Raw genomic sequence first — 25,397 nt, 5'->3', positions numbered from 1 at the left:
AATATATATTTAAATGTACAAAGTATACACATATATAAATATACACACATTTATGTTATATATAAATTCTTACACATACAGATTTGTGAATGGCCAGAACCTGTAGAACTTATTCATTCTAGTAATTTTTCATTCAGTAAATTAAACCTGATTCTCTCTAACCTAGTAAATCATGCTTCTCTCTAGAATCAGAATTCATTTTTTACCCTAGTCTCAACATATAAAAATTGTGCATTTCTGTCTTGAATCTGTGAAAGCATACACAAATTCTGACCAAAGAAAACACCAAGTAGTCAAAGAACATATAAAAATTATTCTACCTAAAGGGCAGTAAGACCATTCTTTCCTGATGTATGTTTTGCACAAACATACTGAATATATTTTGTTTAATAGTAGCATGATACAAGTTTCCTTGTTCTTCTTCTTTCACTTAATATTAAACTTTGGATAATACCATATTTATGCACTATACTGTCTCTCTTTTGTTTTAAATTAAAAGTCATATACTGTTCTATCACATGATTTAGGATAATTAATTCAACCTGGTATTCTAATGATGCATGATGATACTATTTATAAAATCATGCTATGGTAAATAGGGATAATAGTTCTTATGAAAAGTTTTTAAGTTCAATCATTACAATTCCTCCATAGGGGATGTGCTATGTTGTGATTCCCACAAACAACAGGGTGCCTATTTTCATTCGGCCTCATGAGAATCAGTAAACTTCTGATAAATTGATAATCTGCTCAATGAAAAGAAAGTATCACAATATAATTTTAATTTGCATTTGTCTTACAAACTGATTTGTTATAACATGTGAGAGAGTAATTTAAGTTACATGTTATGGTTTGGATGTGAGATGTCTCCCAAAAGCTCATGTGTGAGACAATACAAGAAGGTTCAGAGGAGAAATGATAGGGTTGTGACAGTCTTAACCCAATCAGGGAATTAATCCCTGCTGGGATTAACTGAGTGGTAACTAGAGGCAGGTGGGTTATGGCTGGAGGAAGTGGTTTAATTGGGGGACTGGCTATGGGTATATATTTTGTAGCTGAAGAGTAGAGCGTCTCTCTCTACTTTCTGATCACCATGTGAGTTGCTTCCCTCTGACATACTCTTCCACCATGATGTTCAACCTCACTGTGAACCCTGAGAAATGGACTTGGCTATCTATGGGACTGAGAACTCTAAAACCATAAGCCTCCAAATAAACTTTTCCTCCTCTACAATTGCGCTGGTCAGCTCTTTTAGTCACAGCTGTGAAAAAGCTGATTAAAACACTATATCTCTTTGTCTATGGATTCCCTCTTCTCTAGTATTGAGTTGTTGACCACTTTGTCTTTCATTCCAGAGCTCTTTATTTATTATAAGTCAATGATTGAATTTTACTTCTAAGATTTTTCAGACATGGCTCATTTTGTTATTTTAAAATATTATTTACACAAAATTGTATTCTAAAATGCATCTCAAAAATAATATAAAATTAAAATTTATCTTTAGTATTTCACTATCATACCCAGTAGGTATTTCACATTATTTATAGTTAAATGGTCTCTTTTGATTTTTCTTCAAATTGGGAAAAGGTTTTTGTGTTTTGAGTCTTGAATCTTTAAAGGAAAAGATAAATATTAACATCTCCAAATTCTATAGCATCAAGGGTCTGGTAACAGAATCTTAATTTAGTATAGAGCAGGTTCTATTCAGAATTCACCTTTAGAAAGGGCTAATCAAAATTAAGGTATCAGTGAAAGTTCAGTGTTCACAGTGGTCAGTTAAGTCAGGTGTGGTAATTCTGCCTTTGGTCAGCAGCTGTCTGGTCATTGGCTTGTAGCACTCTATAATGCTATGACTGTCTGACTACAAACTCTTTTTCTTTCCACAATTCTATTAGCTAATTTTTTATTATTACATTATTTTTCTCTGTTAAATTATAGTGAGTAATGTAACTAGGAACCTGATGGATAAAGAAATTGGCATTAGAAATAGATAACTTTAAACAATTGACCCTCATGAAAAGAGATTCTGGTATTTGTTGTCTTTTTGAGTTTGAAGGATTTAATGAAAAGCTATCATTAAAGAAAGAGAATGTGGCAAACATTGGTATGCAAGCATGGCAAAAGAAGCTTTTTGTTTAAGATAATGCATGTTTTTGTTTATCTGTAAAACATAAGATTCTAGGTGACTAAACTCTGGAAAAACAGAGTGAAAGATATGAAAAATGTCATGATTCAGTGCATATTGGCTACTTCCAACTAGGTCATATACATAAATAAAGATTTAAAATTCAAAGGCTGAAATTATTTCAAGGTGTGGTCTGATAACAAGTAGTTTTTCTTGACTACATAGATGTTCGAGATTCCAAAAGACTGAGTTTCCCAGAAATCAAGGGTTAAACTTTTGAGTTGTCAAATTATATCATTTTAATTATTAGATTTGTGTTTTGGTCAAATTCAAGGCATTTTCCATGAAAAGATTGGCAACTTGAGAATTGAAATGACAGCATATGAGGAACTAGGATGAATCAGAGGATGGTCCAGGTCTCAACCCTGCCTAACCCTCCCACTCTGGAAGATGTAGCATCTTACCCAATTTGATGAGACTATAGTAGACTTGCTTAAAGACACTGTCTACATTTTTTTTAAGGAACTCATATCTTCTCATCGCAGACCTTCAGACTTATAGCATCCCCACACTGTGGGCTCAGATGTCACTTATGTTCAGTCATAGTAAACTTTCTCATGAAATAGCACATGCTTTACAAACTCTGGATAGTGTTTTAGAATAGTGTCTCATAGTGTTAGGCTATGGAAGCTAGAATGTAATTTTAAATCAAGTGAGTATAGCAATCTGGATAAACATGTTGCAGTTTACATTTCAATGTGCTTGCTTTAGCAGCAAAGAAAGGTTCTTGTTTGTTCATTTGGTAGTCTGAAACCAGTAATCTCAAAACTCTTCCTTCTGCCCTTTGCTGGCAACTGTTCCCTGCTACTGAAACTTACTCAAGAAAAATATTTCTTTCTGACATAACTTTTTCATGTTGCAGTGGGTTTCTGAAAGAAAATGATATGATTTAAGTGAAAAATGATTATTTGTGAAATGTAAATGTCACATCCAATCAGTGAACAAGATTAATGCACAAAACCTTGCAAACTGAAAGATGAGCAGCTGCTCACACATGTGAGAACACACAAATGTACCTAGCATGTGTGAGGCCCTGGGTTCAATGCCCAGCAAAAAAAAAAAGAGGCAAAAAAAGGAAAAGAAAAAAAAAAACTGTTCTACCAGATACTACATCAAAACTACTGTCTGATTAAAAAAAAATGTGATTCCATGATGCAATAAGTTCACTTATAAAATGGGAATGCTTGCCTCACATGCACAAGGCCCTGGGTTTGAATTCCTAGCACCATACACACAGAAACACAGAAAAGGAATTTGAATTGTAGGAATTCACCATGATTTTGGTAATTCATTATGTTAAGCCCTAGTCAGTGCTCTGAAAATTTTCAGAACACACCACTGCAGGGATATAAGGGATATCATTAATGAACCAAATATATATTTAATACATAAACATTAGAGTTGTGAACTATTAAACAATATTCATATAAAGAGCCAATATCAAAGGAGTCAATTGCTTCCTTTGTGACATGTGGTCACAAGAAGGGGACATACATTATAGGAAATAATGGAGAAAATGATGCAGTGAAATTATGCAGTGTTTGCATGAATTTAATTTGAATTCACTGGGAACATACAAGAGCAAGGAATTTTATGATGAATGGGGGTTACATGTGGTACTTGATAAAGCCACCAGTGTATACAAAACAAAGATTATCTGTGAGTCTCTGCATGGAAACATGTTTTAAAGAGATCTTAGTATATTAACCAGGCTGAAATTATCACACGAATGAGGCAAAACCATACCTCCAAGCAAGAGCTTGTGGTAGATTTTATTTACCTTAATCACTGTGTCAAGATATGAAATTCCTATTCTCAAATATTAAAATTAAGAAATATGGTTCTTTTTGCTGCTATAGCTACAAAGACATAGACACTTGGGTATAGTACTGATTGATTGTTAATCCCAAATATCACTCATAGTAGGCATGGGCTTCTAAAAATAATTTTACAGCTGTTGGTCTGTGTATCCTGTGGTATTTATACCCTGAATGTTAATTAACCTGAAAAAGCCCCTCTGATTTGGTTAAGTATTTTAAGTACTTCCTAGTAGATAGAAGTCTTTCAATTGGTTCTATCTGTTTTGATGGGCCTGAAGTTTCTGCATCTTAGCTTTGAGCACTCATTTCTACTCTCTGCTTCCAAACCAACTCTGGTAAATGGCAGAGGAGGTTCATATGACTTATACTGAACATGAAAGAATGAACACCAGTGTTCTTTAGGATGTCACTTACTAGATTCTCCCCTTGGGGCAACAATTCTAATGTTACTATATTTGAATTGATCATGGATTTGTGTGTGTGTGTGTGTGTCTATTCTGAAACTGGACAATATTACTCTACTTCTTTCTTTTCATTAGATTCCATATACCATGCAGCCATCCTTACCATTTTTAGAAGCATTATTTGTGAACACAGTGACTCACTCCTAACTTTTGTTCATGAAAAAAAAAAATATGGTGTAATGTATCCCTGGCAGTGTTTAAAAAAAAAAAAAAAACTGAGTGGTCAAGAGTGAACATGTCTTATTTACAAAAGAAAGAAACTCACATTGGGAGTGATAATTTACAGTGAAAATTTCTAGCTTTCCCATTTTGTATTAAAGATAGAGGCAAACAACCTTGAACATCATCCTATTATTATACTAATCAGTACACAGTATGAATTTATCAAAATGTTAAATTTGTCATGCCCATCATTATATGTCTTTACCATATGTCTTTCTGTGAAATCACTTCCAGAGAATATCTTCAGAACTCATTCCTTTTTAAATTATCTAAAGAACCTATTTGTTCTTCTTGATGCTATTCTAGATAACCATGCTAATTGAGTAAAGCTCCATCCATTTTCACTTGCAAAATAAGGCTCTTAGCTGTTCTTGGATCTCAATAAAATAGGACTCTAATAGTATTAACAATTGTTAAAGTCCAATTATTCTTCCTGATGAGGAGGTTTATATTAGATGACCTTCTATCAACCAAGTATTATACTGAGGAATGTTAAACTTTTGTCCTAAGTGGCCCTGAAGTATCCAACCCCACCTTAGAACTCCATATCCCATCAGCTCATATCAGCACCCTTGATATGGATGTTTCTTAGTTGTGCTCCAAAGCTCTTAAGGGTTATTTCCTGGAATTAACAGTCCCTTGTTTCTCCCACAGGTGTCCTCTTCATAGTATAATCATCTCTGCCTCCATAAGCACACAGTTTGTTATGTTTTAAGTACTAAGTATCCCCCCAAAGCTCATTTGTGTGACAATGCAAGAAGGTTTAGAGGTGAAGTGAAGGGTTATGAGAAATTTAACCCGCTCAGTGAAGTAATACCCAGATAGGGATTAACTGGGTGGTAAATGAAGGCAGGTGGGGAATGGCTGGAGGAGGTGGGTTACTGGAGGTTTGCCTTTGGGATATATATTTTGTCCTTGTTGAGCAGAATTCACTCTCTCTGCTTCTTGGTAGCCAAAACCTTCCTATTTTCCTTGGCCACACTCCCACCGTGGTGTTCCACCTAAACTTGAGCCGTGAGGAATGCAGCCAGCTATGGACTGAGACCTCTGAAACTGTGAGCACTGAAAGAAATTTTTCTTCTTTAAAATTGTTCTTGTCTGATCTTTTGGTCACAGCAGTATAAAAGGTAAAACACTACTAAACAACTTTGATGACCAAAGAAATTATGTGCATGCACATTGTTGTTAATCCCCACAAGTATTTAATATTTACCATTTTTTCTTACAGTATATACAGCAACACACGTTGCATAATATTCACTAAAATCTAAAGAAAACAGTACATTTTTATTTGGAGTGACTGAAGGGAGGAAACCTTGAAAGATAAGACTTTCAAATTGACTTCTAACTGAATTTTTGGTCTGGTAGTCTAAAGCTACAATGTCATAAAAGAGCAAAAGTCTATCACCTGGAATCAATTACCCATTGAAGTGAGCAGTTAGCAAACTAAGTAAAATAATAGAAATGAGAAATATAAGGAAAGTGAAAGTGGCTGTTGATCCCACTTTCACTAGAGAAATTGGAGAGAAAAATGTTGACACTAGATTGAAATTACCAAGCTAAAATAGGCAGTCAAATAAGTTTTTTTTTTTTTTTTTTTTTTTTTTTTTTTTGTGCTTCCACCATGGAGTTCCAAATCCCTCAAGCATTCATCAAAACTTTGCATACCGAGAGCAAGGATTCCCAGTTTCTGCAAGATAAAACTTGAAATTCAGTTTTCTTTTCCTTATTTTTCATCCACTCCCTAAATATGCTTTTTGCAATTTTCTGTTAAGACTTTACACTTGAGGGTGAAAGTGTCTTCAATTTAAGTTCTCCCTTCAGCAAAAATGGCTTAAATGATATTTCTTCCCACATGCTGTAAAAATCTTTATGACAGATAAATGGGAACTTCAATGTATTGAGCAAATGCAGTATGCCAGACATTTTGCATGTTAACTCATATAAATCTCCCCCAAACTCTATGAGGTGAATATTACTTTCATCTCAATTTTACACTTGAGGTATCTGAGGCTTACATAGGTTAAATAACTTGCCTGGAATTATAAAGTCCTAGTGAAATTGTTAGAATGGGTTGACTTGTTTGCTAAGCTTTTCTTAATGCTTCCTTCATCATTCTGGCCTGTTTTAACATTCATTCATCCCAGGAACCTTGAGCTGCTGAATCTTCATGAACTACCATTCTACTCATTTATGATACAATGAGAAAAAAATAACCTCTCATGTGAAGCAATTACAAAATGGGTGAGATAAATTAAAAAGTGTTTTTCATTGTGGATCAAGATGAAAAACCTCAATGAAGACTGATGGATATTTTAAATTAGGAAGATAGAACTGAGAGTCCAGGGAAATAGAGGTAGTCATATGTTTGGGGCAGAATGTGCCCTTCTAAAATCCATAAGTTAAAGCCTACATCCTTAATATGATGGTATTTGAAGATAAGCCTTTGAAAAGTAATTAGTTCATCAATGTTGAAATATTAGAGTGGGATTATAAAAAGAGATAGAAGAGAGTTTGCTTCTTCTCTTTCTGCTCTTAGCCATGTGAGAACAGAATGAGAAGGTGTCCACGTGAAGACACAAAAAGAAGATGGGCATGTGAAGACACATGAAGTAGCTAACAGAAAACCAGAAAAAGTGCCCTTACAAGACACTGGATAACACACCTTGATTTTAGACTTCCCAACCTCCAAAACTGTGCAAAATAAATGTGTTGTTTAAGCCATACAATTTATAGTATTGAACTGTAGCAGCTTGAACTAAGAGAATCAATTCATTGAATGGTATATCAAAGTGGGAGAAAGAAGCTGAGAAAGAACTTGTTGAGAGATTTTTTTCAGAATATTCACCTCAGGTATTCAACAGAGTTCTGACTGCCATAACCCAGGTAAGAGAAAGCTATCAAAAACTGGGGGAAATGTAAAATAGATTAGAATAATATTGCCTGGTACATGCACAATATGAGCAATAGTTCATGTTTCCATCAACTATATTGGAATAACTTATACTTTATGAATAAGTTCTAGTGGATAGCAATTAATTCTATACCAAGTATATATAATGGTACTATCTAATAAATATTAATATCAAGACACAGAAGCACATAAGTCACCATTTATAAGTATTGAATGCATATTACAACAAAGCTAAGAAATATTTGTATGAATTAAAAGTATTAAAACACCAAATTGTAAAGCTCACAATATTTTGATTCTAATTTTTAAAAACATTAGGTATGCAATAAAGCAGTAATATATAACCAAAGGATGAAAAAGACAAAACATATTGAAAAGTGACAGAGCTGTTGGAATTAGCAGGTAACTATGTTAAATTTCCACCAGTGTAAACCATGTGCTTGTTAAGCAGATACAAATAAGGTATTAGTGAGTCAAATCAAATTTAGAGAGATGAGAATTAAAATGAATAAGATGAAAAGTACATCAAATATGATAAAGAGCAGATCAGGTATTTTGAAAGAAAAGATTAGTGAACTCAAAAACACAGCAATATAAATTATTAAATAAAAGAAAAGGGAAAAATAAAATTAGAAGAATTTATTTGGATGTGGAAGAAATTCAAGGAAATGAAGATATGTGCAATTGGAGTCCTTGAAGGAGATACAGGAACAGAAATATATTTGAAAAATTGATGCCTAAAAACTTTTCTGAATCAAGATAGCTGTAAATATACAGACCCAAGAACTCAACACCTCCTAGCACATGAGGCATAAGGAAAGCTCAAAAATATAATATGATCAATTTATCTAAAATGAGGGGCTTAAATCTTAAAAGATTTCTGTGGAGGAATGATGATAAGATGTATAGCAGATTTCTCCTAGAAGCAATGCATGTGTGAAACACCATCATAAAGTACTCAAATCCTTTGTGGGCCCAGAATTCTATACTCATAGAAAGTATCTTTAAAAACAAAAGAGCAAGACCATTTTCATAGAGATTTTGAGATGTGTAAAATCTGAAAGGACTTGTCACCCAAGAAACTTAATTACAAAAATGTAAAGGTAAATTCTTTAAGACAGAAGAAATTATGGTCTAGAGTGAATAAAAAACACTGATATATTAGCTGTATTATTATAAGACTATTTTTGTTGAATAAATTGACTTTATAAGATATTCAATTAAAATACATTTTGAGAGAATTAAAAAATGTGGCAAAATATCACTTAAATGTGTATTTTGATAATTTAAAGACATACCCTAATCCTGAATTCACCACTAACATAGTAAACAATTATAGGCAATAACTACCAAAATAAAAAAAATATAATAAAAGCAAAAAAGATTAAACAAATATTTTTCAACATATTCTAACAACATATAAAACAACTGAACACATCTTGACCAAGTGAAGTCTAGACCACCAAGGAAAGTTTTATTTAACCCATTTTATCCCAAAGTCCTATGTATAGAACTCCTATAAAAACTTAAATTGAGTTTTTTTAATGTCCTAAAATTTTATAGGATAATGGGACATATTTGGTTATTATTTAGAAAAAAATAGTTCTTCACTTAAAGAAAAATTGTATTTCTAAAGGAAAATCATTTGATAAAATATAAAATTATTAATTAAAAAATTTTTCATCAAACTAGGGACACCACAGAAACTTCTTTACATAATATATGACATCCACATAAAACATATACTAACAACATATTTATTGGTGAAAGTCTGATTTCTTTTATGTAAAGTGAGAGTAAAGCCAAGATTTTTCACCATCAGCACTTTTATTAGACTTCATACTTTATATACTAGCTAAAGGAATAAGACAAAGGAAATAAATTGAAGTTATCCAGATGGGAAAGTGTCATGATGATCTAAGTAAAAATTCTAATGAAATCTGAGTAACAGCTTTAAGACTTAGAGAATTGTATAAGATGATAGGTTCCAAAATAAACATGAGTCATTTGATTTTTTTATAACTATAACAATAGAAGAAAGTAAATAAAAAATCATTCATAAAATCAACATCATAAAATATTTAAGAATAAACATGAATATAAAAATGTCCATGAATTCTACATGGAAAACTTCAAAATTTTTTGAGATAAATTAAATATAAAGTCATAAGGACAATTGTGTGGCAAAAGGGGTCATTCCCACAGATAATTTTGGGAAAAATTTGGTATCCATATGCAAATAAATGAGCTCAAAATGGAATCAAAGCATAAAATTTGCAATTATAAAACTTAAAGGATAAATTATATAACAATATCTCTTTGATATGTTTGAGACATGACATCAAAGCATAAATTGTAAAAGAAAATATTATAATTGATTATATTAAGTTACAATAGTCCTTTCCAGGACATATTTAGAGAATTAAACTTCATTTAATCATTAAGAGAAAATATTGGCAAAATATCATCTGAAGAATTTTTATCTAGAGTATGTAATGAAGACTTTAAAATTTAATGTTAAGAAAACAAACAATTCATTTAATAGTGAGCAAAATCATTTAATAAACATCTTATTTAAGAAAGTATCAAGAACCATAAGACATGAAAAACAATTTAGCATGCTATGTCATTAAAGAAATTCAAATTAATCCCATGACTTTATACTACTACAATAATATCAGCACGACTAAATTAAAATATGAACATTATGAGGTTTTAGTGAAACTGTGAAGAAAGTAAAACTCATACATTTCCAGTGAGAATATAAAATAATACAACAACTTTGGTAAAAAATTTTAATAATTTATAAAATGTTGAATTCAAATCTACCCAGACTTTCCAGTCTGAGATTTTCTCAAAAGAAATGAAATAAATACATCCACACAAAAACTTTTACATAATAGTTATAGCAATTTTTTTGTAGTAGCCCTGTTCACCAAAAGATGAAGCAATAAAGATAGTTATAAATTATACAATGGAACAACATTTGGGAATCAAAAGAAACAAAGTAGTGGTTTATGTTACATATTGATGAACATAAAAATATATTTGCTCAAATACTGACAAAAAATATTATATATTCTATGATTGTACTACTAGTAAGTTCTAGGAAATACAAAGTACTGTATAGGGACAACAAAGGACCAGCCATTGCCTATTGGTGAAACCAGGAGAGTGTTAGGGAAGGAATACACAGAAGGAACATTTTGGGCTTGTGCCTTTTTATTGTTTTGATTGCTGTAATATTTTTTCTACTGTAAATATTTCAAAGCTTATCAAAACATATACTTTAATATTTTCCATTGAATGTATTTTAGTTTTTCCAGGTTGTGGCCCTTCTAAAACTAAAAACAAAGATACAAAAGCATAAAAATGCAATTTATAATTTCCCACAAATTTTTTATCTTATAGTTTTATAGCAGTCCAGAGTCAGGCAAACGAGTCACTTTATGGGAATGGATGTTAAATTTTGAAGGGTGATCTGTGAATAGTGTGATGATGGACAATATTTCCATACACATAACTAGATGCTATCATGTTCCAGAAAAGAACTGATAGCATTGTCATTATGGGTAGTTTTTTTTGTTTGTTTTACTGTAGCTTGAAGCCATTTAATCCTTTCAAGATGGCTTTAAAATGTTGCTCTTACAAGTTATTGGAACAAAACAAAGCAAGGAAAAGAGAAAGTAAGAGGAGAACAACTGTTTTATCTTACTTTTAAAATTGACTAATTATTTAATCGCTTAGAAAAATATTATAATTAGAAAAACTGCTATTTGATAGTTATATTATGGGATGACAGTTCACATTACCTCTCAAAGACAATATATTTGCATTTTTACATTAAAGGATCACCAGTATCTTATTACAACATACTACTATGGTGTCTTATGCATAACAACCAGACACTTAATAATGAAGTTGGTTTAAAGAGAAATTTCCTGCTCCTAGATTTATGCTAACAACCATAAAATATTAAATGGAAAGAGAACAGGTAAAATGGTTTAATACAAAATTTTAAAAATGCAACTTTTATTTATATATTGCTGCAATAATTGCTAAACACAATAATTACCCTAAAAGAAAGGTAGGAAGGTAGGAAAAAAGAAAAAATAATAAAGTACATTTTTCAGAGTATGGAACTGGCAAATAAAAATCTTTGTTTTAATTGGTACAACACTCATAAGATGAGAACATAAACTGCATTTTTATTAAGAAATTATGTTTTACAGTATGTGTGTGTCTGGATGTGTGTTTAATAGATAAAGGAAAGAGATTATTTTTTAGAATGCTGAAATATCTTTGTTTTAATATTATGATATGGAAAAATATATTTATGAGACATTATATGCTTTTTAAAACCCATTAAACCATCAAAAAAGTATGAAATTAGTGCAAGCAAATTAAAGAAATATATAAGAATATTAGGATCCCAGGAGGAAATTCAGACTATGACAACAACCTCACGCAAAGTGGGAGAAGATGTTGAGGAATTGTACTTCTATTGATAAAATTCCTCCCTATGAGGTTACAAATTAACAATTCAGAAACCACACTATATGTTTATGGAAATTTTAGAATGTAGTGAATAGATGCCTGTGATGAAATTGTAAGGATAAAATGAATTGGGCTGTATCTTTACAGAGAAGTATCTACTTCTTTATATCATAATATAATAGAAAGTTTAAAAGATCAGCTAGATTTTTGTCTAACTCATGTATCATGTCTTAAGTGTTTATTTGCTATATTAGTCTTGTATTTAAAATACCTTGATATTTTTTCAGGAATACTTATGCCAATTTTAAAATTAGTTTTATTTTTATACATTTTCTAGATGTATTTTATGCTCAGCCACCTATAAAACTGTGTATTTGCCTGATGCGGATGCATAATTATCTCATTTAAGTTGTGTCTACTCTGAATGAATGTGATAATCCAAATCAACTTGTTTCACCATTTCAGCACTTATTTAAATTTGTCAAGTGGCACGTACTCCATTAATGCAGAGACATACTTTGTCAATTTGATTGCCTATCTTGTTGGTACAGCTGCTTGTTTTCATAATCCAGTTGCATATTAGAGTATTTGAGTCTATAGTTACATGACCAATCTTGTTTATTTGCTGATGACTCTCTGCTTTAATAATTGAAGTCATTAGTATATGAAAATGTGTGTTTTGCAAACACTGAGATCTATTGACCAGGCTGTGTGTTGGTATTCAGGTTAATAGTATCTGTATTAAAGTGTTTTAATGAAAAAGGTTATGTTGTATTATGAAATAAGGGTTATATAGATTATTTATAACAAAAATATAAACTGGAGAAATGTATCATATACATACATATATACATGCCTTTCAATGTGTGTTGAACTATGACCTTTATTATAATAGAAATGTTAAGCTGGACAATCAATTGTTACTTCATTCCTTTTAAGGATTTTTTTGGGGTGCTAAGGATATTATTTAAAACATTTCTATAAAGTAGAACGTTTTAATATGATATGGTATTTTTCTATGCACTATATTAGCATGGTCATCAAAGAGGTCAATGAAATATTTTCACCTTTACAGATGAGTGTTTAGCCTGACAGTGCAGCAATGACTTCTCAAAAATGAAGTACTACTTATTGTGAAGATAGGGGAAAAAAAAAAAAAAAACTCATGTGAGACTGGAGTCTCACAGTTCTCTTCAGGGACAGCCACCACAGTTTGATAGATTTTTAAATTTAAATCGAGTTTTCTTTATAAAATGAAGTGTTTTCTATTTTGACCAAGGGAAAAAAAGTTATTTTCTTCTGATGGTCAGTAAAAATTAAACATTTTTAATTACAAAATATATTTTTCTTTCCTCCAAAATAAATTTAAATCATTGTTAAAATTTTTAAAATTACATTATGCTTACCTCATTAAAAATAAAACTTGAAAATTCCAGCTTTTTTATTTAAAAAGTCAATTCTCAAAATATTGTCCACTATATTATCTAAAAATTATAGCTCATATTCAATTACTTTTGCTTCTATTGTGCCTTCTGTATTCATATATTCCACTACTTATTTTCATGGCCAAACTGATGCTCCGGAATTTATGAGATAGTTATACTCCAAAAGGGGAAAAATGATGTCAAAAATACATTTAATACACCTAACCAAATGCTGTAGCTTAGCAATTTTGTGGAGTTTCCTTGTTAACTCTCATAATCACATGGCTGACTTGGAGGTTCTTAGACTGATCGTTGGGTGGGGGCTGTCCCTGAAGAGATCTGTGGGACTCCAGTCTCCCATTCTCTGCTTCCTGGCTTGTGATATGAGCCCTCCTTCAGTCACACTCTTCCACCAAGATTAGTTTCTCTACTAGACGCCCACTCAAATGGAGCCACCTGATCTTGGACTAGAACCTCCAATTTGTGAGATAAATAATCGTTTTTATTTTCAAAGTTAATTGCTCTGGATATTCTAGGTTTGATCAAGAATATCACTCAAAGGGTTGTGTTTTGGAAGCTTGGTCCTCAGCCTGTGGCACGACATGGAGGTGATGAAGATTTTAAGAGGTGACAGCTAGTGACAGCACTTCAGGATATTTGGAGTGAGTCTTAAAAGAGTGTTGCAAGAACGGAGGTCTTTTACCTTTCTTTTGCACTTCCTTGCCATAAGGTGAGTGACTCATTCTATCACACAGGCCAGTCATCACAGATCCAAAGTAATGGGGCCAATCAATTATGGCCTGAACCTATTTAAGGTATTTGTTATAGTGATAAAATCTAATATCAAATAATAATAAAAATCCCATGAAAAATAAGCTAAGGCCTTTAGTAGATATTTCTTCTGAAAAGATATACAAATGCCCAGCAAGCATAAGAAGAAATTTGAAGCATCATTATTTATCAAGGAAATTCAAATTAAAAATATAAGAAAATTACTTCACACCTGTTAGGACAACGACTATAAATATAGTTAGCAAATGTTGACAAAGATTGGAGAAACTGGATTCCTTGTGCAATTAGTTGGGCAGGAAAATTAGTAAAGCAGGACAGGAACCACAGAAAAGAGTAAGGAATTCTTAAAAACATTAAAAATAAAAATACCACATGACCCAATAATCCCACTTCTTGTTATGTACCCAAAATATTTTAAATTAGAACCTTAGAGACATATTTGCACTCATGTTCATTTCAGTGTTATTCACAATAGCAGTATATGAAAACAACTCATGTCAATTAATAGATGAATAGATAAGGAGATCATACTACAATGTATATAGTTATGTATGTATACATATATACATATGCATATATAATTTACTGAAAAGTTTACATCACCATTTCTTATTATTTGTTATAGTATACATAAATTAGGTTAAATCATGATTACAAGTCAAACGCTAATGTTACCTCCTTTAGATATTCATTTGTGCTTATGTGTATCAAGAAACAAATTCAAATGCATCTATATTAATATTATGCATAATAACTAAAATTTGGCAACAATCCAAATATATGTGTACATTAGAAAACTTGTAATAACTCTATGTAATAGAATTCTATCACAATAAAAATAAGTCAACTTGAGTTGCCCTCAGCACTATAGACATAGCTCATATACACAATGTTAAGAAAAGAAACCAAATACAAAGACTTCATATTGTGACTTCAGGGGTAATAAGTAGTCAGTTGCTCTTGGTCAAACTCATGAGGCCTTGTTCACATTTTCTGGTCTATTTAAATGTTTCTTCCACAACTGGTTCCCTTTCTCTGTAAATCATCTTCTCTCCTGCCTCAAATTCAATTCAAATGCATTTTCTTTGTGGGAACAAGTGCATGGAGTACTGCATTCACAGCATACATAAAGGTCTTCTGAGTGGCAGACCACTCCCCTCATGCTAAGCATGCGAGCAGCAGGTCACTTACCCCATAGGCACAGCCCTGGGCATAAGGCCATGTGTTGCAGTCCCTGTGCTTGCTCCATGTCACACTCCACTATTGGTCGCTGCAAAGACAGCAGACATTGCATTGGTGGCTACCTGTAATATGCTTAGCTACTGCCTGAGTATATATACTGGTAACTGCACAATAAAATCAGACCTGCTTCCTTCTTGGTTTGGAGGTCTTGATTAGCGACTCCGCAGCCACACTCTCCTCTACCCTGTTCCATGAACCTCCTCTCCGTAAGAGAGAGAGAGCCCACACATTTCTTAACATCCTTCAAACAAGCTTCTGTTGCTGTTTAATTGTTGGTGAAGCTCTTTCTCCTGTTAAAACTTGTTTGGTTCCTTAAGTCTGGAGATGGCAGGGGAGTCTGACTCCTATTCTTAAGTTTTGTCTAGGTCCATGACTACGACCCTTACTTGATTTCCTCTTGATAAATAGCAGACTTGTAACTTATTCTAACATGCTGTTTGCCATTTTTTATATCATGTCTTGAATTATGATTAATCTAGTTATTGGATGCTAAAAATTACCTCTCCTGTAAAGAACTCAGATAATCTTTTCATGGGAACTTGAACTCTATAGAAACAGTAGTTTTGAATAGGTTTCTGTTCATTTTCTGAAGGTGAGGTAGAAATTGCATCATTTGAAGCAATTTCTAAAAGTCAAAAATATTACCTTTTTTGTGCAGGAAATTTCATAAATACGTTTTTTTTTGTGACTATTAATAAGGAAAAACTAGACAGCTCTCAAGAAGAAAAAGGAGGCTTTGGAGTCATAATATGATAGGTTTCAAATTTGTTATAGACAAGTTATTTAACAACTAAAACTCAATTTCATCATCTGTAAGGTGTAATATAATTCCATGTTTACAGGTTTTCTGTAAAAAAAAATAATGAGAAAATATATGTAAAGTGCTTAGAGGAATGCCTTGAAAACATAATGCACAATAAATGTTTTCTTTACATTTGTTTTCACCTGAAGAATCACAGTTATTTATGTGATTGAAAGGACAAATAACATCCATTTGCCTGCATCTTCTTGAGTGGAGAAATTTAATTTCACAAATTGGTAACTATTACACCTTTTTGTTGAATCTGCGTGATGTACAATAGAAAATATAAACAGATATTCCAAAGTTCAGAAATATGACTTAATTTAAAAATATTTCAGAAAAGAATGAGCAAAAATATGGAAAACATTCAGAAAGAAATATAGAATTGTTAAAATAACTTATTTTCTTTCAAAACTCCCTAGAGGGTTTTAAGAAGTCTTGATAATTGTGAACTAAAAAAATTTTGAGATCATAGGTGCAAAAACATCACATTATCTTAAATGTTTGAGATAAAAAATAAAGCTAAGGCTCAGTATGATATTATAGTTCCCCTTGATATTTCAAAATCACTACCTAAATTGTATATTATCAAGTTTATTGAAGCATCCTCTACAACATAAAAGGGGAACAAATCAATTTACTAGCTACATAGCTGTGCAGAAATCATGCTGGAAAACTGTTGTTTGCTTTATGGAAATATGATGTCTAGGAAATATTTCTGTGATTCAAACAATTCGAATTATTGTTAATATTGCATTTAGTATAATGTGAATATTTAGTAATTTGATTTGAGGCCTGTAAATACAATTAACATTTTTCCATATTATTTACATCATCTTATTTAATAAGAAGCATTAGCTGAATATCTAAGGATTATGAGTACTTGTTTAATCTAGATAATAACTAACTGCTGACCTTTATTTTCAATAATGTTTTTCCATTTAAAAAAAAAAACACAAACATAAACTGTTTGGGGAAACACAAAGCATTTTTTTTAGGTGTACATTGTCCCCAACACAATCCAAGCATGGTACAAAATTTTGTTCTCAAAAAATGTTTATACTTTTACTGGCTGAAAAAAGCCTCATGATATGGAGGAAAAAATTAATATTCATAAATAAACACTAAATGACAGAACATTGGAGGCTTAGAAAACTACCCAAATCATCAAGGAGGCATTAAAAACTCTAGATGAGACAGAAACAGAGAGAGACAGATAAACGTTGATATATAGTTGTTTGAAATATACACATTCATTTGCAAATATAAGAAATTGAAATGAGTAATGCTAATTTATTAAACAACCTATGCAACAAATTATTTTGCAGTCTTTAAAACTTGTCTCCTTTATACCTTCTGAGATACAATTTCTCCCATTGTTCATATATATGTTAAACTCTGCTTAGCTCCATCAGTCTAGACATTACACAACTGTGAGCATTTGTCATCAGCTTTTACCTGTAAAGACTCTAACATTTTTTATTGAGCTGTTCTTTGTTTTACATCTTAGCTGAGTTCCTCTGAATCTGTCACATGTTTGAGTTATTATCCATTTATCAGCATCACTCCCTAGATATCTCCTGTCTGTAGTACTCTTACAGCTGCTGCGGACACATATATGTGAGTACTATAACTTGATTCCTGATTTTTGTCTTTGCTGTCTGAATAGAAGAAATAGTCAACAAGCAAATATATCAGGTATTTCAAATAGTTATAAACTATGGACTGTATGAGGAAGATAAAGCAGGAACATGTAATGGAAATGAATGCTCATGTTAATGATAATTTATGATTGTAGACAATCAACCTAAAGAGAAGCATTGCAGAGCAGCACTTTATTAATATAGAGCCATTAGCTAAGACTAAAGAAGGCCAACTTAAGAAGGGTACAAGTACAAAAAACTCTGAAATAAAAGCATCCAAACTGAAAACAGAAGTACTGGAATATAATAAACTAAAATTTCTTAGGAAATCAATTGTAATTGTTAAATGGAGTCAAATGTGATGGTTAAGTCCATAAACCAGTGATGCACATGGCTTGGACAGAGATGGTAATGTGCAGAGGAATAAAGCAAAACTATATCTTTGTGATAGAGGTAAGATATTTTTAACAGATTAAATAAGCAGAAATAAAAGTAAAGAAGAACAGAGATTAAAAAAAAAAAACATGCAGACAGATAAGACCATTTAAATTGTCTTTTAAAATTCTCACCTGGTTCCCTGACTACTTAGTGAGTTCTTAGTGTTTCTTAAAATGAGAAAAAAAAAAAAAACATCAGTTTTTAAGGTTTCAATGGAAAACCCCAACTTCTAATTGTTGAAGTCAAACTGAAAGAGGCAATTTTAATCATCTTAAGCCAGTCCTGGAAATCAAAGCATTCTTAGCTCTAATCCGATTACTGACATTGACCACGTTTTTGCCTTCAGAAAATTGCTTAATCCTTCTACTTATACTCGATGTTTGTATAGTGAAGATAATAAGGCATTATTATATTAAAAATGTTATCATACAAAACTGAATAAACTGACAAATATTTCACACATATTGAATTAATTGGAAAGCATCTTATTTTACAATTTGTTTAAGAAGTATTTCCAAAATGTAAAGAAAACTTTGTTTTCTTAAAATGTTTAGTTATGTGAATCATCAATTAAAATAAAGAGATTTAGGTATTCATAACAAAATCGATCCCATTTCAGGTAAAAACCATACTGTTGAAAATTTAAGTACTTTAAATATCGTTACTGCTATATACATGGTAGCAATTAGCCTCTAACTTAATTTCAATTAATGTATTAGTGAAAAATATGAATTTACTTCATAGTTATAAATATTTAAAAATATAAAAATAAAAAACAGAACTAATTTCTGTTCTAAGGTGAATTAAGCCTTTTTTTCTCAGGAGAGTTTATGTATTTCACCATATAAATACCCTGATTTGCTAATTACTACAAGTACTTACTTTATCTTTGGAAAAAAAGAAATAGTTTGAAAAGAGAACAAGTTTCTTACATGGTATCATTTAATTTCAAGAGGTAACAGAGTTTCTGTGAAAAGTAACAAATTATAAGAAAATCTGTAATTGATTTAAAATATTATTAGTGACACAAATTGAACCATGAAGCAATTACAATTGTTCAATACTTACCTGCTTAGTTTTATTTAGTGCTTCATGCCTTTGCTGGTTACATTTTATATGGCTACCATGAATAAATTTGATAAAAATTGTATAACATGATATGGATATGTTAAGAAAATGCTGTGTCTACACAGTGAATCAGTTAATATTCAGTATCTGTTCTCAATTGTTCAGGCACAATGGGAAGCACTTTTAGAGCAATTTAATTTTCCCCAAATCCTTACAATTTTACAATCATATTCCAATAATTACCCATTTTTATAGTTGAGAAACCTGATATTCACACTAGATTCAACTTCTAATACCATACAGTTAGCAAATAAGTGAACTATCAGTCAAATCTAGGGCTAATTCCAGATTATGCTATATACATCCCCTCTGTATGCCTAGTTTTCTGGTATAAAACTTTAACACATGGTTATTTAAGCTAACATTAATGCTTTTTAAAAGCATGACTATTGAGTGAGTTATCTTTTATTAAGAACTTTTTTCTTTTAACTTTTGTGATGTACTATATACTTACAGAAAAAGACAAAAATGTTGAGTGTAATATCACTCTGCTCAAATTATAGAATTATGGAAATTGATATTTACATAAATCAGGATATGACATATTATAAAGAATGAGTAATTGTGAATTGATAACTTGATTTTAGCGCATCATTCTATTCTAGATTATGCCATAAAAATTTGACTTTGAAAAAAGATGATGGTAAGAATTTTGTTTCAGTTAGTGTGCTTTCATTATAAGCAGACACTAAACCTGGCTAATGTCAGAGACCACAGGAAAGATCAAGGGATCACTAGAGATTTCAAAGAAATTTGAATATTGAGAACAAGGACATGATATTTAAAGATACAATCTAATTATCAGGAATTAATGGTAATGTCCTCAAGACAGTGTTCAGTATAAATAGTTTAACAATTTATTCTTGTTTTATTCCATGTGAGCCAAATTTTAAGAGACAGAGTCTGAAGAATCAGAATTAAATCATATGTTCATCAATTGGATTGGGAATTTTAATTTACCCCAATTAACATCCATTGAAAAAGACCTAATTCTCCCACACACACACACAAAAAAAAACCCTCAAAAGCAGAAAACATGGAGGGGTAGGGGATGATGTATTTAGAGAAGGAGAAGGAATCAGGAGAAACACTGGCAGAGATTTTCATTTCATTAAGCATGAGTTTGTCTATGCATTATTTTTTTTGAATGGAGTGGTAGATGCTTACGACTCAACCAACCACCTTTCAATATTTCCGTCTCATCCAGTGTTCTGGATCATATTTGAGGTCCATTTATATAAACTTGGAAACTCATTCATGTAGCAGTTGTAAGCATGTTGTTTTATGACTGGATCATGGATTGTGTACTCTGGCTGATTTAGGATTGGCATATTTTCATGTGGGCAATCATTGAGGAATGCACTTTAGTCTGACCAGTTATCAAGATAACATCTCATAAGTTTATGCCTTTTAAATAAAAACAATAGGGTTTATTATTATTACTACTAAGGGATCTTGTTCTCCTGACCACAAGAAATTAGCTAGATACCTTAGGTCATCTCCTCATTCTTCAATTGGTGACCGTCATTAATACTGTAAATCCGTTTCAGAATAGTAAGAGCTTCCAAGCCATCAAGGTCTCTTTTAAGGTTTCCCTTCTGTGAGTTAGACATAAAGGAAATCATTTTAAGAGGACTGATGTCCTTTTATAACAGTCAGAACCCATTCCAAAAGATTTGAAGACTTTCCACTATCATCTTCAAATGCCTTAAAGATGACATGGTAGACTTCAGGATAGGCTGTTTGAAGCAGCTCTGCTACTGCTTTCCTTAATGAGCTGGCATTACACATCTAAGTACCCCAAAGTGGATCTGCCAAGGTACTCAAAATTGGCCTAATTATTACCATGATCACACATTTCTTCATTTCATGCTCAGCATTTGTAACTGTCTCAGTAACTATAATCTGAGGAAAGGGAAACTACTGCCAAGTAAGAAAAATCTTTGTAAGTTGTTATAATAGGGTGAACCTAATATTAACTGTCAGATTCTCCTTTGACTAATTTTTTTTTCCTTGACAGTGATCTACATTTCCTGTTTATTTACATATCTACAGTATTTTGTTTTTATTATTGTTATGTAAGATCTTCAATATGATGTGATTAAAATCTTTAAGTTCTATGATTATACTTTAAAGAGAGGTGAACTTTCAAATTCTTTGATTCTTTCAGTGTGCTTTAGTATCATACTTAATAGAAAATAATCCCAGTGACTGGAGAGGCTGAGGAAGGAGGATAGTGAGTTCAAAGTCAGTCTTGGTACCTCAATAACTAAGCAACTTAGTGAGATCCTGTTTCAAAATAAAACATGAATACAAAGGTTGTGAATTTTCTCAGTGGTTAAGTGCTCCTGAGTTCAATTCCTGGTAGTACTCTCACTACTTCTACTACTACTACTAATAGTAACTGTTGTATAATGACTGAAAAGAAAATCTCTGCTGTGTGATATGCAAATTTTTATTTAAACAAATGCCCATGATTTTCTAGTTCCACACCTATTTAGTATTTAAGGGGTGAGTAATGAGAGTTTGTGCATTTATTTAGATATAGTAGTTCTCATATAATTTCCAGAAGTCTCCCTTCCGTTACAAAGATATCTCAAGTTGTCTGTTCATAATTGTTATGGTTTAGATATCTAATGTTCCATGAAAACTAGTTTTGAAAGCATGGTCTCCAAACAGCAAGGCTCAGAGGTGAGGCTTTTAGACAATGATTAGATTATCAGGACTATAACTTTATTCAAGGATTAATCCATATAATGGATTAATTTGTGTGTACTACTAGTTTATAACTGTAGGCAGGGGGATGTGACTAGAGGAGGTATGTCACTAGGTGTATGAATTTGAACTATATCATTTCCGGGTCCCTTCCTCTCTCTCTCTCTCTGCTGCTTGCCTGCCATGAGCCAACAACTTCCCTCTGCCCACCCTTCTGCTGTGTTCTTCTGCCTCACCTCAGGCCCACAGCAGTGGTGTTGGTTGACCATGGACTTTGAAACTATGATCTCAAAATCCACTTTTCCTCCTCTGAGTTGTTCCTGTAAGGAATTTTGGTCACAGCAACAAAGAGATGACTAACACAATATCAATGGATTTAGCTAAAACTGAAATAGTTTCATAAAATATCACCGTTTTAGCACAAAGTAGTAACCGAACAGTGGGTTTGCTTCATTGATTTTATGCAAATAATTATTTTGTGGTAATTAATAGAGTTACAGTTCTCTACAAAACTGACACCAATTTCAAATCCAGTCACATTCCAGGAGCCACCATCATTATCACAAGCTGGCTGTAAAATTAGAGGTTACCATGATTCCTTTCTTCAGTAATTTCTAGAAAGACTCACAAAACATAGAAGACAATTTTACTTGTTTTTATCAGTTTAATACAAACGAAACGTAGAAATAGCCAAGAGATTCATATGGCGAGGTACAGGGAGGGAGTAGAGCTTCCATGCCAACTATAGGCACATAAGCTTCCCATAACTTTGTTGTGTTCATCAACACAGAAGCTCGCTGAGTTTCAAATCTTGTTGGTCAAACTTTTAAAGAGCTCAATCTCCATCCCCATGTCCCTCTGCTGTAAGTCAATGGATGACTATGAAAGTTCCAACCCCAGTTGGTCTGTTGAGTTACCTGTCCCATCTTGAGGTTTTCAGTTAACATAAACAGAGGCTGTTAGAAAAGGGCTCCTTAGGAAAAATGAAGGTACACTCCAATCAGGAAATTCTGAAGATTTTAGAAACCCTGTGCCAAATATCTAAGTCAAAGATAAAACACATCTTTTTAATTTTACCATGAATGCATGTTAATACATTCAAAATATTGAAAATTAAATGTCCTGAAATATGCATTTCATTGTTGTTATTTGTTTAGTAAAACTTTTAAGAGTGGTTTGAAAAGTACTTGCCTATTTCTTGCCTTACAACCTACCATAAATAGTGAACATCTTTCGTAGGAATTGGCATACTTTTAAAAGTTTTAATAAGCTTTCAAGATTTTATTTTTGCTCTTTCAATTTTGTAAAATATATATACAAAAATTTCTGTAATGATATATATTTTGCCTGAATCGTTTCTTCCAAGATATCATTATCCTTTCTATTGCAATCAATTTCTTCTTTTAGGTCAATAAGTTCACCTTAATTAAATATCTCTGGCTGCACAGCAAGATTCCCTCAAAGGAAATCAATATCTACATTCCTATAGTCAGTTATTTCCTGTCTTCATTTATGTTGTATTCTAATTTAACTTCCAACATTTCTGCTTTTTTTGACTGAATTTTTCATCTATTGGCTTTTTACTCCTTCATTCATCCACTTTCACAAAATGTCAAAAGTCTGTTCACTACAAGACAAAGAAGCAACAGCACTTCATGCTTTGCTGGCTGAGTATTAACTGAATAACAAATACATATTGAAAATTCTTCAATAGGCTTGGAAAACTACCATGGTTGGATTTTTTTTTCACTTTCAAAAATCTGTTTTTAGTTATACATGACAATAGAATATATTTTGACATATAATACATACATGGAGTATAACTTCCCATTCTTGTGGTAGTACATGATGTGGAGTTACACCGGTCATGTATGAACATAACAAAGTTGTGTCTGATTCATTCTACTGTTTCCTATTCCAATTCCTCCTCCTTTCTGCCTATTGCCCCAGTCCAATCTGGTGAACTTCCATTCTTCCCAGCCCTATTGTGAGTCAGCATCTGCATATAAGAGAAATAGAATATTTGGCCCTTGGTTTTTTGAGATTGTCTTATTTCACTTAGCATAATAGCTTCTAGTTCTATCCATTTACTGGCAAATGCCATAATTTTATTCTTCTCTTTGATTGAGTGATAGTCCTTTGTCTATATATACCACATTTCCTTTATCCATTCATCTGTTGAAGGGTACCTAAGTAGGTTCCACAGCTTAGTTATTGTGAATTGAGCTGCTATAAACATTGATATGGCTGTATCACTATAGTATGCTGATATTGTGGTAGTACGTGATGTGGAGTTACACAGGTCATGTACAAACATGACCAGTGGAATAACTAGGTCAAATGGTGATTCCATTCCAACTTTTCTGAGGTATCTCTACACTGCTTTCCAGAGTGTTGTACCAATTTGCTGTCCCACCAGCAATGTATGAGTGTAACTTTTTGCCTTACATCCTCCAAAGTCTATTGTTATATCTATTCTTGGCAATTTTCATTTGGACTGGAATGAGAAGGAATCCAGTGTAGTTTTAATTTGCATTTCTCTAATTGCTAGTTATGTTGAACATTTTTCATATATCTGTCGACCATTTGTGTTTCTTGTTTGTGAAGTGACTGTTCAGTTCCTTTGCCCATTTATTGGTTAGGTTATTTGATTTTTTTGTGTTAATTTTTTTTAGTTCTTTATATATCCTGGAGATTAATGTTCTATCTGAGGTGCAGATGGCAAAGATTTTCTCCAATACTGTAGGATCTTTGTTCACATTCTGGATTCTTTCCTTTGCTGTGAAGAGCATTTTAGTTTGATACATTTCCATTTATTAATTCTTGATTTTACTTCTTGCATTTTAGGGATCTTGTTGAGGAATTTGGTTCCTAAACTGACATGATGGAGATTTAGGCCTACTTTTTCTTCTAATAGACAGAGGGTCTCTGGTCTAATGCATAGGTCCTTGATCTACTTGGAGTTGAGTTTTGTACAGGGTGAGAGAGATGAGTCTAATTTCATTGTATTACATATGGACTTTTAGTTTTTCCAGCACCATTTGTTGAAGGGGCTATCTTTTCTCCAATGTATATTTGTGGTGTCTTTGGATACTATAATTTTATTTATAT

Source organism: Marmota flaviventris, chromosome 4, assembly GCF_047511675.1.
Source record: "Marmota flaviventris isolate mMarFla1 chromosome 4, mMarFla1.hap1, whole genome shotgun sequence".
In the NCBI taxonomy this organism is placed as follows: domain Eukaryota; kingdom Metazoa; phylum Chordata; class Mammalia; order Rodentia; family Sciuridae; genus Marmota; species Marmota flaviventris.
This window is presented reverse-complemented; position numbering follows the sequence as displayed.